Genomic DNA, 20,292 nt, shown 5'->3' with positions numbered 1-20,292 from the left:
TCCTAAGAAATAGTGTGCAAGCTTCTTGAAAGAATAGCTCATGTGTGGGGGAAAAAAAAGGAACAACTTTCTTTTTTTGGTCAGAATAAGGCCAGAAGCGTTCTATTATTTTTAGATATTAGGGAAAACCATTAACAAATAAGCAGTTGTTTATCAACATGTTACCAAACATCACGATTTTGCTTTTGTTGACTCTGTATGGTAGCTTTAGTTTGTTATGTAACCCAGAGTATAACCAATTAACCAGACATCCCTGACGAAAGCTGGTAAGAGATGCTGACAGAAGTTCTTGAGGAGTGTTCAAAGCTGAGTGTGCACTAGACTGAGACCATGGAAACCCTGTGGATCACAGATGTCAGGAAGGGGACTTGCTCCCACTGCAGGCTTTTCCTTGGAGACCTCACAAAGGGTCACAGAGAACAAGAAGGAAAATCCAGAGAGCGCTTCACCTGGGTGCTCTACTGGGGAGGAGAAGTAGATGCCATCACTGGAATTCTGCTCAGACCCTCTTCCTCTGCTCAGCCAAGGAACAAAAGGCTTTCTCTACAGGGGGAAAGGTAGTGAAACCACAGGCTGAGGGCACTGGCAGAAGTTCACAGAGGATAGCGGAAAGAAAACAAGAAAATAAAAGCTCTACCAGGTGATGCAAAGAAGTACTTGGTAGATCCAACATTAATCCATTTTCCAAGAAGGGGAACATCTATAAAGATTTAAACAATGTATATAATATATACCATAAGTGTATAATGTATAACATAATTATAACAAATAGTATTATAATATTAATATATCAATATATATGAGCTCTAGATTACTATATCCAATTTGTTTTAAAGCACCTGTGTGAAATTTTTGAAATATTTGTAGAATTGAAACCTTGGGACATACTGGGTTAAAGCTGGGGGCTGTAATACTTTAAGAACCACACCCTGAATCCAGGATCACAGTGTCTGTCTAAGACTAGACATAATCAGAGAATCAGAAAATGTCCTCTTTCACCCACTGTAATAGCATGCTAACAAAGATGGAGAATAAATTACACTGGGATACAGCTGGGACAGAGGCAGAGTCTCTCTGGGTAGCAGAGCAGATGGAAGGTCTGGTGCCAAGCAGAGAGACCCAACACAACTCTTGACTGTATTTGCACAAATCCCATACTAAACGCTTAGCATAAGGAAAGCTGTGCTCACGTCTAAGCATTAGAAAACATGCCCGGTAGTTGACACACATATGCCCAGCTTGTAACAAAACGTTATGACGCGTAAAAGAGGCAAAGAAAAAATACAATCTAAAAATCATCAGAACTTATCTCAGATATATTCTATATGTCTCTCTTTATAAAACATCATTTCTACATGGAAGTATGAGATGTGGTATGAAAGTAACAGTTATTAATATGTTTTATGAACTGGATGCATGCTTCCCCCAAATGCATACATTGAAGCCCCAAGTCCCAATGTAATGGTGTTGGAGGTGGGGCTTTGAGATGTGGTTAGGGTTAGATAAAGTCATGAGTGTGGGCCTCCATGATTAGATTAATGTCCTTGTAAGACAAGGAAGAGACCTGAGTGCTTTATCCTCTCAGTTCCCCACCACCTCTCTCCCCCCCCATACAAAGGAACAATGAGAAGAACGCCATCTACAAGCTAGGAATATGTTCCCTACCAGAAATCAAATCTGTCAGCACCTTGTTCATGGATTTATCAGCCTCAAGAATCATGAGAAAGAAATCTTTCTTGTTTAATCCACCCAGTCTATAATGTTTTATTACAGATGGCCAACATGACTAAGACAACATGTGAAGGACTCCAATGAGACGGTAGCCAGTATGCAAGATCAAAGAGGCAATTCTGCCTGAAGATGGAAACTGTAAGAAACAATCACATGGAAGTGCTAGAGACATAAAACACAGTACCAGAGATGAAGAATTATTTTATTAGGCTCAAAGCCGATACAAAAAAATGTGAAACAAAAACAATGATCACAAAGATAAGCCTTTAGAGGATATTAACTTAAAACGGTTAAAAAAATAAAAAATGGGATCTCAGATATCAGAATAACATTAAATAAATATCTGAAAAAGAGTAGACAAGAATTATATGAAATTATTTACAGATACTAATCTACACAATGGAGAATATTCAGCAAAACAAAACAAAGCACCAAAGCACAAATGAAGCAAAACCCAAACCAAAGTCAGAATAGCTATATTAATTTCGAGTAAAACAGACTTCCGAATGAAGAATTCTTCAGGGACAACTCTACAAGGAAACTAAGAATTCTAAAATAAATCCTTATATAAACTATCAATTTTGACAAGTATTTGTAGGCAGTGGTTGTAAGGAACATGTTTCCAGTATAAATGTTGAAACGTTCACATTCTGTGAGCTGTGTTCATCCTTCATCTCTTTCACCATCACGGCCATATTGCTACTATCTAAATCGAGTGGTAACACCAGTATCCCCACCATTATTGGGTGGCAAGCCAACAATTTCCATCTTGTCACTTATTTATGTTCATTTCCCACATATCCCATAGCACATTCCATTCCTTCAGGAAATATTTCCTACACGAGTGTTTTTAAGGCACCTGGATTTTAAGAGAGAGAGGAGAGAGATGGAGAGGGGGAGAGAGAGAGAGAGAGAGAGAGAGAGAGAGAGCGCAAGAGGGAGAGGGAATAAAAGATGAAGGAAGGAAGGGAGAAAGGAAGGAGGGCGGGAAGGAGGAAGGAAGAGATGAATCGAGGGGAGGGGAGTCTTTCATTCCAGGAACCTCATCTTTCCTGTCTGCCATAAACATTCGCTGAGACCACGGAGCATATTGTTGGACCATCTGCTTGAAACAAGAGAAAGGAAAAACTGGGAGAAAAGACACAAACTACTCTCGGCAGTTGGAAATAACAGATCTGAATTTAATCTAGGTTCTGCCCTTGCTGACTGATTCAAGGCTTCATGTGTAAAACAAGAATAATGATGCCTACTTCACAAGGATGTTAAAAAAAATGATGAGCTAACTTCAAAGTGTGACGCAAATGTAAGTCATTGTCTCTACACAGATGGGGAGAAGCCATTAACTTCTTCATTATTTCTGGTGCCTCTTTCCTGGTTGCTTTTGATTTGTGATATAGAAAATTGTAAAAGGCAAAAGATTTATAAGATCTGAAGGGAAACCAGAGTAAATTGTGACTGATTGAGTTGGGAAATGTGTTTTGTTCTCTTTTAAAATTGAGCAGAACATACTGTTCTAAAGCCACGTTTTAATTTTCATGAAATAGCAATGGATTGACCTCTGCTAGATTATTCGGCTGCAAAGCTCTGTGAGACTGACCTCAAGGAGGCAACTGATTTTTTCATAGCTGCTCGTGAAGCCTGTTAGGCAGGTTCACTGCAGAGTGCATGGGTGCATGGAGAGCCGTTGGCCCTTTTTATGACTGGTGATGTGAAAAGGTTCATTAGCTCCCAGGACCCACACTATGCTGACATCCAGACTGAGGGGCCAGGCAGGCCCTGAGCAGGCTTTTTTCTTTCTGCTTATTAGAACCTTTTAATGGGTAGTAAATCAGCACCTCCATTGGTCTGCTCTGGAATCCTTTCCCAGGGAGCAAACATGCACAAGGGCACTAGTGAGCTGCGGTTCCCCTCCTCAGTATGACTGTTAAAAGCCCACAGTGCACAGGAAAAGAAGCTTTGGAGAGATGTGCGGAAGGTCAGCTAGGTTGGGATTTTATAGCTGTTATCTTCACTCGCTGTGACACTAGAAATAATCAGAACCTGTCAGTAAATCCTTGCTAAACTATCTAATGTAAATATTTTCCCACTTAATTGCAAATACCTTTCCTATGTTTCAGCTTGATTTTCTTTTAAGCAAAGGATGACTGGGGAGATTTTTTAGTTTAGCAGCATTCCCAGACAGAAAAATCAGTTAAGGGCTGAGGAGCCTTTTTTTTTTTTTTTCTCCTTACCTTGTCTCCGAATTTTGGGTGAAGTACAATTAAAATTCACCAGTGACATGGGAGCTCTCTAAATAGGCAAGTTCTCCTCTAGCAGCTTTTGTATTCATGCATGAAACAGATTTCAAAGAGCCTGATACTCCCAGGGACTCTGGTGCTCTCACTTTTGTCCTAAGGGTGAACATTTTATTCACTTTTTAGACTTTATTCTTTTCAAATTATATAAGTAGTGTGTATGCTTTGGAAAACTAATATGTACAGGATAATATAAACTAAATTTTTTTAATTTATATGGTATAGATTCTCAAACATATTTATATGCAAAAAATATGTGTACAAAAAATGGCTCATTGCTTCCTTTATACTAGAAACAGCCTTTCTGATTATTGAATACACATCTGTAGCATCATTATTAATGGGTATCTATCAGCGAATTGTGTGGATTCTATAACATATCTTCAAGAAATGTCCTGTTGACTTCAGCTTGATTTTCTCCTTCCTTCTTCCTGCCCCTTTCCTTATTATTTTTGTAAGTTAAACATCAATGCAATAAATATCCACAAACATAGAAATCAGGTATATTATGTAGGCACATTGTTGGAGTAGACTCTGGTTGAAATCCAATTTCACTCTGTAGAAAAAGTCCAGATATTGACATGTTTCCTAAATCAGCTGTGGCCTCTAGTTGGGTTCCATTAAGACATGGAATGCAGTGAACTTGGAAATCATGGCCATCAGGCACAATTCAGCATGTGGTTACCTGTCTGTCTAAGCATTCCCCTGGGATGATACCTCAAAGTAGAATTGCTGCTTCCAAGGGGTCTGTGCTTGGAGAATTACTGGATGCATATCACAGAGCTCCAGCAAGTCTGCTGAGTCAAGTAATGAATAGTGTATTCAGGTGTCAAGTTTCACCTAAACACCAGGTATTTTGTTGAAAATATTTTTAGTAAAAATATTCTCATTATTAATCATTATTAATTTCCATTCTTTGGTTACTAGTGAGATTGCATTTTTTTCTCTACAATTCCCATATGTTTGCTGAATATCTGTATTTCTCCTCTAGCAGCTTTTGTATTCATGCAGCAGCCTGTTTTCCTGCTGATAACACCTCTATAAGTAGCAAGAATTATAACCACTTTTGTGATATGAAATGCATTTTTTTCAGATTTTCATTTATGTGTCACCCTGTTCATGTTTAATTTTGCAGGGTTGGAGGCATTTCTGTTATTCAGTCTCCTTTCCCTGTAGGGTTCCTGCCAGTGGGATCCTGGTTGGGAAGCACTACTCCATCCTCTGGGAATCAGAAGGCGCTTTTGCTGGCTGGTTGTATTGTGTTTGTCTATCATTGTGGGAAGATTCCAAAATGTGATGTACCTAAACCAACTATACTAAATATTGACGTGAGTGCCCAAAGACTGCTGTGGTTTTACGGATCAATAATTAGTAACAATGTTCCCAAGTGGCTTTGACTTTTCCTCAAGGCTTACTGCCAGTTATCAGTCAAGATAACTCAGACTTGTTCCAGCGTCTGGCTGGGCCCATTCCCTATTCATGTCACCTAGATTTTAATAGAATAGAAAGCAGCAGAAATATTTCCATAACACTAAGAGATATTAAGCTATATTTTCTTCCATACATTATTTTTAGTATGCAATTAAAATCTTTATACAAATACTATTTGATCAGATTAATAGGAAAATCTCTCTATTTTTTACTTTTTAAGTTGGCTAATTGGCTCAAAAACAAAACAAAAAAATACCCATTTGTCCTTGACTTGAGATCACACTGATCCTCATCTTTGCTGAATATTAAATTCTGCTTTTAGACTTGTCCTTTATATTCTGATCCAATGTCTGGTTGCATTGGCTGCTGTTGTTATTGAAGTTTTATGAAATGGAGATGACGATACTTCATTTGTCAGGAATTCATTTGTGATAGAAGTCAAAGATATGGATGCTGGATGCCAGTTGATGTTGTGGCTTCCAGGAAACAATCTTATTCCCAGAGACAAAAGACACATGTGTGTTTGCTCTTCTGAGTTACATTCCAATTAATTTTTTTTATGTTTATAGATTTTGCAAGGATATTCTGTATTGCAATCAAGACACAATAAATCTTCCTTTATTTAATTTTAATTACTACAGAAGGGATCTCCTTTCTAGTTTAGTAACTTGTTTGATATTAATATTATACTGTACTAACATTATGGAATATTAATATCATGACTTTTAGACATTAATATCATGATATTTGTACACATTTTCAGAGCATATTTTAATCTCTTAAGTCATCTTTTAGTTTAAACAGATTTTAGTATGACCTGAAACTAATTATGTTTTCCTTAAACTAGGTTAAATCTGCCTTAGATTTAATTCCATTTCTATCTCAACCTGTGTGTTAGTCAGGTTTTTGTGACAAACGCCTGAGAAAAATGACTTCAAACAGGAAAGATCCATGTGGCTCTTGGTGCCGGGATCAGCCCAGGGTCATCTGGCTCCATTGCTCTGGTGAGGCAGAGCCCCCTGGTGGCGGGGCTGGAAGAGGTTAAAGCAGAGAGAGAACCAGGGACAATGCAGATTCCCAGGGAGCCCCCAGCCTGCAGTCCCCTCTCTGCCCGCTGCAGTCCCTCCAGCTGTCAATGGGTGCTGCACTGAGGAAGTCTGAGCCTTGTGATCTGACTGCTGGCCGGAGCCCCACCCCCGAACCCTGCTGCCTGGGGACAAGCCTTTGGGGGACCCTCCAGATCCAAGTGCTGGTGGCCTGGATTAGTTGTTCTGTCCTGGTTAAGCCCCACACCCTGTCATCCTCTTCTGAGTGGTCCTTGTTCATGGGAGTCAGGACGGTTTCCACCTAGGCTGACTCTGCCCACTGTGGTTGTTTTGCTGATGATATGAGTCTCAGGTTTCTCTGAAAATGAATTTTATTTAAACTAATAGAGGATTTTACAACCAAGCAGTTGTATTTGAATTTATAAACTGGTACCATCTTTCTTTCTGTGTGAAACTGGGGATAACTTAAATTATTCAAATCAGATTTATTTATCTTTAAAGTGGGAATACTATTTAATTTTCAGTATTTTTGTGATGAATAATTGAAACAAAATATGTAAAAGCACCTTGTAGAATACAAAATTTGATTCATAAAAAATGGTTAAGTAATTTTCCTCTTATTCTGAAAAATAAAATAAGTTACACCATTGAGAAGATTGGATAATTTAGTTTCATTGGATCACTAAATCAATTTAAAGATACTTGATACTGTTATAGAGATTTGAAGTTTTATTTGTAGTTAATTTTTTTTTTGAGAAATTGAAATTCTGAGGTGGATGCTATTTCTAGTTCTTTTCTTGCCTGAGTTGATTTTGGATAAAATCGATATCTGTGGTGCTCTTTTTAATTGGCATTATTAATTTTTAAATTATTAATAAATTAATTTTTAATGTTACTAAAAATTTTTAAGTTAGATAACTCCTAGGTGAGGTAAAACAGGAACTTTCCTTTAGATTTATGCTTTGTAACTTAAACTCCTAAACAATTTCAATATTTCAGTTTTTTTCCCTGCAAAATAGCCTCAAAATAGCAAAGTCTTTCACTTTGTTAAATATTAAACTTTGCAATTTTAGGGTTTGTTCATGAGACAATGCAAGTTTCTCAGATTAAGAAAATGTTATTTATTACAGGAGGTTATAGATTTATGAGGCTCTGTGACACTGGGGAGAAAAGCATCGATCTTTCTACAAAGTAGCTTGCTGAGTCGTAAAGACCATGAACTCGAACAGCCAAAGACCCATCGTGGCCCCCCGTCTCTCTCCCTCTCCCCCTTCCTCTCCTTCTTTTTCTCTCCCCCACCTTTGTCCCTCTCTCTCTTACTTACCTCTCTTTATCCCTCCTTCCTCCTCTTTCTTTCCCTTTTTCTCTTCTCTGTGTCTTTTTCTCTTTTTGCCTCCCTCTCTCTCTGTCTTGTGCCTCTCTCTCTCTGTGCCTCTTTCTCTTTGACTCTCTCTGTTCCTCTCTCTCTCTCTCTCTCTCTCTCTCTCTCTCTGTTTTTCTGTCTCTCTCTCTCCGTGCCTCTCTCTTTTTGTCTCTCTCTGTGCCTCTCTATGTCTCTCTCTATGTCTCTCTCTATGTCTCTCTCTCTCTCTCTCTCTCTCTCTCCCTCCCTCCCTCACTCCCTCCCTCTCTCCTGTCCCCCTTGCTCTCACCCACACAGGCAGCAGGAGACTCAACTTCGTACCTGTGTTTCCTGCCAGGCACTATTGCTCAGCATCTGTGGTATTATTGTGCTCGTGTCTAGTGGTGGGATCTATATGTACTGGATGAGTTTCGCCCAGTCTCTAGGATTAATTTTAACTGTATATGGAAGGCATTTATTCCATCTAGCTCTACAGCATAAACATTGCTTTAAGTAGAACAGTGCTTATTTACCCCATTCTGAGAACTTGGCTTCTGCTTCATGCCCTGCCTTAGGACATTTTCTGGTCTCCAAGTCCTTCTCTGACTGGGCTCCACTTCATTCTAATGTTATACTTTTCCTCTTTTTCCTCTTGCCACCACCATTCCCTACCTCCACCCAGAGGAGGTAGGGAATGACATCAGGAATGTGCATGCCAGCCAGCCCGCATGGTGGCCTGTAGCTGCACGTTCATGATGTCATTGGCAAAATCATGCATCATGTCTCTGCCACTCACAACATCTTCATTACTCAAGTCCTAACATGAACTGGATAGGGACAGCCATTAAACATTTTTCTACACGCTGGGGGTGTGGATGGGACATGACCTCATTCTCTCTCTTGCTGCTACACTTTAGTGTGTACTGTGGTTCCATTTTTTGTCCCTTTCCTGTTCTGCCCTAGTTCGTGATGCTCTACCTGATTCTGCAGTATAGGCACATTTTAAACATTGCTTCTTGACATCTAGTTTTTAGTTTTGCCAATGAGTATTTTATTACCCTGAAGACACATTGATCTATAAAAATAAAATTGCATTCCTACCATCAGAAGGAAAATTGTTATCTTTGAAGTATCTTACACAGTGTAGTCATGGGATGCTACAGTAGACTTTTTTTGATACAGCATTTAGATACAACATATAGATAGAGCATTCAGGATTTAGAATGTATCACCTAGCACATGGTAAAATTGCAATTAATTACTAGATGCATAGTGGAACTATCTAGAACTTCTGGCTTCAGGTCTGCTATGTAAAGAACTTGGAGATGGCCCCTCTTTGTTCTTATGATAAAGCAAAAAGTAAAGAAACAGAGTATAAAAAACCTTTTGTTGAATTCCTCAGAGAACTGAGATCTCAGGGAAAATTGACACTAAACACTCTGGAGTGACAGGCAAATCCAGAGTTATAGTTGAGATTTATTTACTAGGAGCAAAAAATTAAGCACAGCTCATCTCCTAACAAGAGAATAAAACTTCACCCTAATGATTTTTACCTTACATCATATTATGCCATATTTTTGTCTTTATTTGGATGAAAAATTACAAGACACAATAAAAGGCAAGGAAACATCAGAGCTAAACACAGATAGAATTATGAGACAGAAAGTTTAAAATCTATGATTAATATGTTGAGTACTCACATGGAAGAAAATAAGACATCATACAAGAACCAATAAGCAAAATGAAGAGTATAATAGGCAAAATGATGGAAAATCTAATAAAAAATTTTAAAATGCCAGATTTTTTTTTCCAAAATGGGAGAGGTTGTATTCATCAGTAGACTGGCCATTGCTCAGGAAAGACTGGAGTTATCATGAGGATGTGTCAGTGTGAGCTCCCCAAGCTCCAATGCAGAGAGGGAAAGGAACAGAATCACCAGGAACTGGGGGCAGTTTCCAAGAAGCGTGTGACACACAGTAACCAGAGCCTCAGAAGAAGGAGAGTACAGAGAATAAAAAATACCTGAATAATAAGTAAGGGCCAAGAAATTTTCAAAATTAGTGATGGGGACTCTACTACAGAACCAGGAAGCCCACGAGAACAGCACACAGGCCAAGTACCAAATTCCACATGCAGGCTGGCATGTCCAAACTTCAGGAAATCACAGAAAAGGAGGAGACCTTGAAAGAAAACAGGGGAAAATGAAGCAGCTAACTACAGGATAAGAAGGATAGGCACTATACTGGACTTGTCAAGAGAAACCAGGTAAGCAATTAGAGCCTGGGTAAAGTATTTAAAATAGTGAAAGAAAAATGATCTCACTAACCTAGACTTTTATATCCAGCAACAGTATCCTTCAATAGTGAAAGAGAAATAAAGATTTCCCGAGAAAAACAAATATAAAGATAATCCATCAAGAGTAAACCTATACTCAAAAAGATATCAAAATAATGTATCAGGGAGAAAGAAAATGTTATAAGCTATGAATTTGGAGCTATCTAAGTGAAAAAAGAGCACCCGAAAAGGAGTAAGTAGACGTGAAGATAAACTCCAGTGTTACTTATTCTTAAATTACATCTTATTCTTAAATACATCCATCCTAAGCTGTTCAATGAACTAAGAGTTATGAGGCTTTGCAGATGATAGTGTAGAAGTATTTGCAATTATGACCACAATGTCATGAAGGAAGAGTTAAGAGGACTTGTTATCCTGGAAGTGAATAGTGTTGGTTGAAAGAGGAGTTAGTTGTAAATGCAACCACTGACATTTCTTAAAAAGACATTAAATAATATTTCAAAAGAAAAGTCAAATGGAATCACATGAAGGGTATGGTTAAAATCCATGAAAACAGAAAACAGGTAAGATTAAAAAAGAAACAAAGAGCAACTGTTTTGAATAGAAAAAAAGTAGGCATTAACCAAAATATATCAATAGTCACTTTAGATGTTGTCTTAGTTTTGTGTTATTGTAACTGAGTATCAAAGACTGGATAATCCATACAGATGGGAAATTTATATCTCCCCGTCTGGAGGCTGGGAAGTCCTTTAACAAGTGCTGGCCTCTGGGGAGGGCTTCCCTACTCTGTCATCCAGTGATGGACAGTGAGAGGGTGAGAGACTGACAGAGAGCACAGGAGCCAGCAGAGTAACTTGCGATGACAGCACCAACCGACCCCCACAGAGGGGACTCTGATGTACCCTGGCAGGGTCGGGGAGCCATCAGGACCTGGTTACCTCTCTGTAGCCCTCACCCCCTGGGCAGTCACATTGGGGATAAGCTTCCGACACACTCACTTCAGGGACATAACACAAATAGTGCAAACACCAACTAAAGGACAGAGGCTGCTGGAGCAGAGAAGTAAAGATAAACACGGGGCCCATCTAATAACACAAATGAGATCAGAAATCGGGTAAATTATCTACTTATAAGACATCGACACACTTAAGACAGAGATGGCGTGGTCGTGCTTACACAAAGAAAGCCGAAATAATGGGATTAACTTCCAACATAGCCTTCCCAGAACAAGGAACTCACTGGGGATCAGCAGGGGAGTGCACCTCTCCAAGAAGTCAAAATAATGCAAAAAGTACATGCACTGAGTGACCGAGCGCACAAATCCATGAGTCCAGAGCCACTGGAAGTTCCAGAAGAGATGGCCAAGTCCATGTCATACCCACAGATTCAAACATCTGCTTCAGGTCCAGCAGGAAGAAGAGCAGAAAGGATCTAGCAGACCTGATCAGCATTATCAACCATGTTGATTTAATTGAAATTACACAACACACTTAAACAACAGTAGAATACAATCTCCTCTTGAGGTCACATGAAACTCTGCCAAGATGAGTCACATTCTATGTAAAACCTACGTTTGATATATGATATCAATTGTCTTCTCATATAATTAAATTTAATTTAGACTTTAATAGCAGAAATAATTGGAAAATCTTCAAATATTTGAAGTTGAAATGAGACATTCCTAAATAACATATGCATCAAAGAAAAAAAAATCACAAGAGAAATTTTTTTTTAACCAAATGACAATAAAGACACAACTCGTTTCATTGTATAGAATATAGCAATGTTCTCAGAGGGAATTTTATAGTGTTAAATATATGAATTGTAAAATAAAACAAATTGAAAATTAATATCCAAAATTCTACCTAAAAAAAAAAACAACAGAGAAAATGGGGCAATGTAAGCCTAAAAGAAGCAGAGGAGTATAAATAATACAAATTAGATCAGAAATCAGCTAAATTGCACACAAGACAGTAAAAGTCGATGAAAACCAAAGTCAGTTCTTGGAAAAGACCAATAAAATTGAGAAGATGCATATCAGACATATCCGAAACAAAAGAGGGCTTCTCACTACCAGTCACACTGACATTAAAGAGATAAGAATGGCCTTCTATGAAAAGCTCGTTGCTTGTTAACTGGACAGTTTGGATGTAAAGGACCAGTTCCTGGACAGACAAAAACTTCCAAAACTCTCACCAGGAGAAATTAATAGTGTGACTAATTGTCCATCTATTAGTTATTAATCAAATGGATATTAGTAAATTTGCAAAAACAAAGCACTGGATCAGATATCTTTCACTGGCAAATTCTACCCAACATTTAAGAAATAAATGATGCCATTTCTCAATTATTATTTTTTTCTGAAAATAGACTCAGTGGACACACTTTTTAATTCTTTTGACAAAGCTGGAATTTCTTCGATATAAAAATCAGATAATGATATTAAAAGAAAAATGACAGACCCGTATCTTTTCTAAGCATAGATGCGAAAATCCTTAGCAAAGTATCAGTTTAGCTCAATAATGCATAAAGAGAATTAACATCACGACCATGTGGATAGATTCCAGGGTTGAAAAGTTAATTCATCATTCAAAACAAAGCAAAATGACCCAATACATCCACAGGCCGGAAGAGGGGAAATCATACAATCATGTTAATGGGCGGGGGGAAGCATTCAACAAATCCCTATATTCATTCATGATGGAAACTCACCAAATTGGGAACACAGAGGAATTTCATCAACTTTATAAAGAACATCTTCAAAAAAAGCTAAAGCTAACATCATATTTAATATTCAGAAACTAGATATCTCTTCCTAAGTTTGGGACAAAGATAAATGTTTTTCTCCTCACTGTTGTTTAGCCTCATACTGGAAATTCTGACCATGAGAGGAAGCTATATAAAAGGCAGGCAGACTGGAAAGAAAAAAGAAAACTGCCTTTCTGCCATTCCTGCAGTTTCAGAGAATCACAGCCTTGATCACATCCAGAAATCGAAGGGGTGACACCTTCAACTTGAATTCTGTGTACACTCAAAGTCAACTGGGAGGGCCCCTTGTCACTTCAATCTCAGAATTTCTAAGATAATTCTGAATCTTCATTCCGTCTCAGGCCACCTTCCTGGGTGCTGTTTTGATCACTAGTGTAATCATCTTTTGGTCACACAAATAGGACCTGTATTTGACTTCTCCTTGTGCAGAATTCACCTGCCATTAGACAGGTCTCTTCTCAGTTTCCAGCTTGATTCTCGAATCTCCACTTTCACCTGAGGAGGGCTGTCAGAGGCCCCCTGACCTGTGGTCCTTCACCTCTTCTGCTTTCTGAATGGAACAAATATCTGTGTACCTATATGCATTGATCTATGTGTTTAGCAAGAAATAATAAAAATTAAAGATCATTTGGTGTTCCTTCATTTGAAGAACATTCACTCAAGGTGCCTTATGATTTGACACACTTTATTGATAAAATATTATCTGGGTTATATATATATATATATAAATGGAAGCAAGTCTATGGAAGTCTACCAAAAAAAAAAAAAAGCAGTGAAAAATAGTTGGAAGTCTAGAAGCCAATTGAACTATTTTTAGGAATCTCCTTTCTGCTTCAAAGAGAACAGCTGACCAAATGAAAACAAAATTTATTTCTAACTCTATATTTTAAGTCCATGGTAAAATTAAAGTCCACAAATTTCAGGCTTTTAGAGGAAAGTTACAGTCACAGGAATGACTGTTACCTCAGCACAAGGTGCTCAGGGGAACTGAAATTAAGTATAAGTTGTCAACACTGGGCTGTGTTTAATACCATATTGTGAGGAAATCTGAGCAAAGGTTCTCTGTGAACAGAGGTTAAAAAGAATCATGTACATAAAGGCAGAATGGAGGGGGGAAGCCTGGCAATAGAACACACAAGATAGAGTAGTGAAAGTTATTTTACAATGTATTTGTAAGAACAATAAAAGGAAGAGAATTAGAGGTGTTAATAGCACAAAGAGACTGCATTTTGTACAATTTTTAGGAAAAAAACACAGAATAAAAGTCCTTCTCAAAATCTCTCCAAAACCTGAAGAAGAGGGATCATTTCTGAACACAGCATCACTTTGACATCCAAGCCAAACAAGGGCAGTGCAGGAAAGAAAGCCAGAAGCCAATATCCCCAGGAATCTTGACCCAGAGTCCAGTCCTCAGTGAAATTCCAGCAGGTCAAACTCAACTGCCCCGTGAGAAGGCTTTCACACCTTGACCCCTGGGATTTGCTCCTGGAGTGCCAGGGTGTATCTCAGCACACTTGCGCTGCTGTAACAGAACTTTATTCATTTCTTACAGTTCTGGAGGCTGCAGCCCAGTATCCAGGTGCCATTTAATAGGAGTCTTTCTGCTGTGGTATCTCTTGGCAGAAGCTGGAGGGTGGGAGGAAGTTAAAGGGAGAGAGAGCAGAGGCTGAGCTCACCTTGCTGAGAGGACACCCTCCCAGGGTAACAGCACCAATGGTTCTTTAGGGCAGAGCCATCATGGTCCGATCTTCTCATAAATGTCCCACCTCTTAATACTTCTTGAAAGCAGTTAAATTTCAACCTGGATTCCAGAGGGAGCAAACATTCAAACCATCGCAGATGGTTCAACACATGGAAATCAATCAGCATAATGCACCACACTGAGAGAACAGAGGACCAACCACACGGTCTTCCCAGTTCATGCAGAAGAGGCGTTCTCTCCTGATAACCAGCATTCTCTCCTGGTAAAGATACTCAGCAAACCAGGAACACAAAGAAACCAGCATGGTGAGGGCCATGGGTATGACACTCCACAGGGACAATCTGAACACTGCTAAGATGGAAACAGCCCAGGCTGCCTGCACTCCCTCACCCTCTGCTGGTTTAATTGACGTAGTGTGGGAGGACCCAGTCTAGCAGTCAGGCCAAACAAAGGAGTAAGGTGTGTCCAGATTGGAAGGGGTGAGTGAAAGCACCTCTGTTAGCAGATGACATCACCTTAGGGCAGAAACCCCCTCAAGATCCCATGAAAACTGTTAGAATCAACATGTGAATTAAGCAAAGTTGCAAGACATAAAATCAGCACAGGAAGTTAGTGGCAATGTAACACACGAACAACGAATGACCCCAAAAAGAAAATGAAGAAAGCTATTTACAGTAAGAGTAAAAGAATATCCCTATGAATAAACTGAATGAAGAAGCAAAAAACCACATACTTTAAAAATAACAGAACATTGCTAATCAATATTAAAGACGACACAAAGAAATGAATAGTTAGTCTATGTTCATAGACTGAAAAACTTAATTTTGTTAAGATGTCAAACTACCCAAAGTTATCTGCCACTTCAATACAATTGCTGTGAAAATCCCAATGGCGTGTTTTTTTCAGAAATGGAAAAAATTACCCTAAAATTCACTTGGAACCTCAAGAGACCCCAACTATCCAAAAACAATTTTGATAAAGAACAAAGCTGAAGGCCTCAAACTTCTGATTTCAACACAATTCAAGGACTACAATCATCCAAACTGTATGGAACTGGCCTAAGGACAGATGTGGAGACCCATGGAAGAGAACAGAGAGCCCAGAAACAAAGGTTCACACATTTGGTCCAATGACCTTCAAGAAAGAGGCCAGGAGTCCACAACTGGAGACGATGGTCTCTTCAACAGATGGTGTTAGCAAAACTGGACATGCACATGAGTAAGAATACAGAAAGAAAAAAAGATCGAGCTGGACCCTTACCTTATATCATCTAAAAATGGAAGTTGAATTGGATTAAAGCCCTAAATGCAGGACCAGGAAAAACAAAATGCTAAAGAAAACAATGGGGTAAACTTTATGACATGGACTTGGCAGTCACTTCTGGGATGGAAAAAACAAAAGCACAGGTTACAATGGGAAAATAGACAATCAGGAACGTATCAATCTCAAAAGGGTGCCTGCAAAGGAAATAAGACAATGTACTGAATAGAGAAAACATTTGTAAACTATGTATGATAAGAGGTTGACATCCAGAAGATATAAAACCCCATAAAGCTCAATTATAGCAATTAAAAACAAATAATTTGAATAAAAATGAGCAAAGGACTTGAATAGACATTTTCCCCAAAACTGTATTCAGCTGGCTTAAAAGTGCAGAAAAACAAGCTTAATATCACTCATCACTGGGGAACTGTGGATCAAAACCGCAAGGAGGTCACCTCTTACCTATTGATGGCTACTCTAGAAACAAAACAAACCCAGAGATTTCTAAACCATGGAAAGGAAGTGGAGAAATTGGATTCCTTGTGCTTTGCTAGTCGGGAATATGAAAAATGCAGCTGCTACGAAAAGAGTATAAGGCATCTCAAAAAATGAAAGCAGAATTTCCATAGGATCCAACAATTTCACCTTGGAGTACATATCCGTATCCAGAAGAACTGAAACAGATCGCACAGAGATATTGGCACGCCCGTGCTGGTTGCATCATTATTAAAAACAGCAAGAGGAGGTAAAGAAAACGAGCAATGAAGTATTATTCAGCCTGGAGAAAGAAGGAGATTTCTCAGACCATCATACAGAGGAGCCCTGAGGACAGCATACTCAGGGAGAAGAGCTAACTACAAAGACAGAAGTGCCTGAACCCACTTATCTGAGGTGCCTGACTTGTCAAGTCTTTGCCAACAGAAATAGTGGGTGGTAGCAAAGGGCTAGGAGGAGGCAGGCAGTGGAGGACATGATTGTTGAGTGGATAGAGTATTTCAGTCTTGCAAGATGAAGAAGCTCATCTGCTGTACAGCAGTATGCGTGGCATTAGTACTGCCGTAATGTTTGCTGAAAGAAATGGTTACAATGACAAACCGTTTTCCACAATAATAATAATAATAAAAAACTGCAGAAAGAATTTAGACTTGTTTAAAGTTTGTTATTACATCAAACTTTATTGCTGTATTGTGAGATTTCATCTTTGCAATAAGATGTCTTATGACAAAGTACATTTTTAATAAAATTTGGGGAAATTAAACTTCATTTTCTTTATCTGATAAAATGTCATGTGTCACAAACATTTTCTCAAAACAAAGCCTGGCTCTGCTACCTCAGAGAAACTCACTTCAAGGAAAATAATATTTAAAAATAAATTAAAAATTAAAGGATGAAAAAGATATGCCAGGAAAATAGAAAAGGACCCTTTCGATGTCAATATTGTGGTTACAAAAAGTGTCACTTGGAGTAAGTCACCCAAGGGGTGGAGAAACTCCTGATGGCGGCAAAAGGAAGCCATCAGCCAGAAACAGAAACCATCAGGAAAAACTGTAGGTGGCAGTCAGAGTTTTAAATAATAAAGAGAATTTCATGGAAAGATTACAAATCCACAGACCTAGAAGCTTGTTTATGAATTTCTGCTCACAAACTTGTGGTTTGGTTCCTAAGCTGGCCTGGGGGGGGCCGTGAGTTTCCTGCCCCTAAGGGCTGGGAGTGCTGGGCAGGGGCTGTGTGGGCTGAACCCAGCTCTCATTTTCCCCATTGGTTTTGGAAGATGCTAGATTTTCCCCCCCAGTGGTCTCATTTATTGCCTGAGATAAATGATCCAAAATATTAAGGATATGGATATGTGGATAGACAAAACAGTGGACCAAAAATATCTGAGGACAAAGAAAATTAAATCAATGAACTGACAAACTTCATCGTGTTTCTATCTAATTATATTTATAAATTTGCTGTTCACACAAAAATGAAATGTCTGTTATTTTTAGAAGATGTGCAATGTGCTGTGGAGGGTGAAGGAGAAGGAACACAGACTACCACAGAAGGAATCCCACAGGGCTGGGCCCCTAGGCTCAAACGCCAGAAAGCCCTGAAGATGAGTTTAGGAGACATTGTCTCAATACGTTGAAAATCATCAAAGAAATGGGCCCACAGTAAATATGGTTGTCGGCCTCTCCACTCAGCAGTTACTGGTCCAGGGGGCGGGCACTGGTGCATGAGATGGCCTCCGCAGGGCTTCTGCCAGTGCCGAGTCACTGGGAGCCTTCCTGAGCTTTCCTTGACCTGTAGGAATTTCCCCAAAGATGAGGGCAGAAACGGACAGCTCTGACATCAGGGAGTAGAGCAAAGGCCCCTGGATAGCTACTGCTTAAGTTATTGATATCACTACTGTTAGTTAATGTTACTACTGCTCTCCCTCACATTATATCCATATAAATTGAAATGAAATGGAAAATGATACACTGTGAAGTCAAGTGGACAGGGCGTCTACTCCAATCCTCTGTCTGCAGTCCTGTATTTGCCAGTGACCTGAGATAACTGCTTAGTTCTTCCAAGTCCCTTGTAAGTTTTTGTTTTTAACACAAAAAAATAAACAGGCTGAATTAGGTAACCTTTATGATCACATTTAGTTTTAATATTTTATGATTTTGAGGAAATTATCTGGTTGTATTAATAATTTAAGAATAAAGCTTTTTATTGTTCACAACATTTATAAGCTGTAGAATACGTTTCAATTTTATATGCATATTAGCGTAAGCACAAAGGACTGTATCATACAATTCAGCAGAAGACTAAATGAATAGGTTATTTCTCCTGATTCTGATCTTTCCAGTGCCATGGCTCTCTCCAAGACTAATCATGGGATCACATTGCTCCTTCATTTGCTTTGAAGAAAGATGGCTTAACAGTAGTATGTGGTGACCTGGAAACTAAAAAAAAATAAAGAGCTTTTGAATTTTATGGTTGGCCCAGAATCACAGTTTTAAAAGGAAATAGAGTGCCAGACGGTAGATCAATAGTGGAGCTCTTATCCAATATGAGTGACGCCCTGGGTTTTGTCCTAGCACTGAAAAAAAAAAGAGTTTTCTATCTCACGGCAATGAAGTAAGCATTGACCATTGTGTAGCTGTTACAATGTTACAATATTCTAAGTTGCAAGCTCATGGAGATTTACTAATTTTTAATACATGCTTAAATACACACTTTATAATGTCTAAAGCATTATAAGACTGAATGTTATGAAAGGCTCTTAAAATATAAATATCCTCAAACATATTTTTGCTATAATGGAATAAACTATCGATTTGAACGTAGGCCTGGGGAAAGGACATAGATTGATGGAGTCTGAATCCCCTAACGTCCGTTTATCACCCAGCTCTTGAGTGTGCCCTGTGCAGTTCTGATGTGGACCTGTAGGTCCTGCTGGGGGCTGGGCTCTTGGAAGCTGGAGATGCGTCCCAGGAGGGTGCTTAGGCTGGAACCGCATCCTAGGGATGCTGAGGATGCCACGGGAGGCTGAGGGAGTGAGACCCTCCGGTGGATTTCTTCCCCGTGGACAGTGCTCCTCTTAATTCTCTCTGAGCCACCACCAACCTGGTATGCGGCAGAGAGAGACACCATGCAGTTCCTTGCTTTCATCCTGGGAAGAGGGGCACCTTATTCTGGGCTCAGCACTGTGGTACTCACTGGAAGAGAAGAAGCAGAAGGACTAACACGCATGCACACCCTAAACACACGCACGGTTACATGTTAGTCCAGGGGTAACATCTACCCTAGATGTGAATAAATCTCATGTATCTCAAAACAAGAAGTTGTGCCAATGGCAAGAACATCCCGGTCCTCTCTGAGGTGGAGCGCTCTCCTGTTGGGAGATCTTCATGCCAAACGGTTTGCTCAGTGATTTGTTTAATTCTAGATTTTTTCTTTCCTTGTGGAAGAATGTTAAGATCTTGAGGGCACTTTGGGAGGCAAAGCTTGGATGATCCAGAGAGTTAGAGTATTAGATTTTTGTTGTTGTTTTCTTTTCTCAGGTGAAGATCTCTCATGTTCTCCACTCCGAGGAGGATGCTTGACAGGGGAAATCCTTTTCTGTAGTAGCTGATATTATCTGGGGTTGATATTTGATTGCAATGTACTAGTACTCACACATGAAATAAAGATTTTAATATGTCTCATGTAAACCATTTAGGGACATTTCCCTTCTACATGGGGATATCTATACACATCCTTTGGTGTCACGGGCTGCTGGCTGGTGTATTTCACCTGTGTCAGCACTGGGAATGTGCATGCACAGCTGTGTCCAGTAGGAGCTGTGATCCAGGGACACTTGTGAAGTCTGTTATGGAAGCAATAGGAGTGAGTTACTGAACTTCCTGGGACACGGCATGTTTCAAGTTTTAGATGAAACAGTATTTATTC

The 20,292-nt window shown here is 39.2% G+C and overlaps 1 long non-coding RNA gene across 5 annotated transcripts in view; it reads left to right on the top strand.

Moving 5' to 3' along the window:
• LOC308649218 overlaps nucleotides 1-20,292 on the top strand; it is a 40,199-nt gene that overhangs the window by 9,506 nt on the left and 10,401 nt on the right. For 3 of the 5 annotated variants that reach the window (XR_014022033.1, XR_014022034.1, XR_014022035.1), the window contains exon 2: nucleotides 1,774-3,034. This is a non-coding gene — a long non-coding RNA (uncharacterized lncRNA). Of the gene's footprint in view, nucleotides 1-1,773; nucleotides 3,035-5,160; nucleotides 7,576-20,292 lie in introns of those variants that run through there. The other 2 variants (XR_014022036.1, XR_014022037.1) reach the window with 2 other exon arrangements.

This window comes from Spermophilus citellus, assembly GCF_964194105.1.
Source record: "Spermophilus citellus genome assembly, chromosome: 5".
Classification (NCBI taxonomy): Eukaryota; Metazoa; Chordata; class Mammalia; order Rodentia; family Sciuridae; genus Spermophilus; species Spermophilus citellus.
This window is presented reverse-complemented; position numbering and strand designations above follow the sequence as displayed.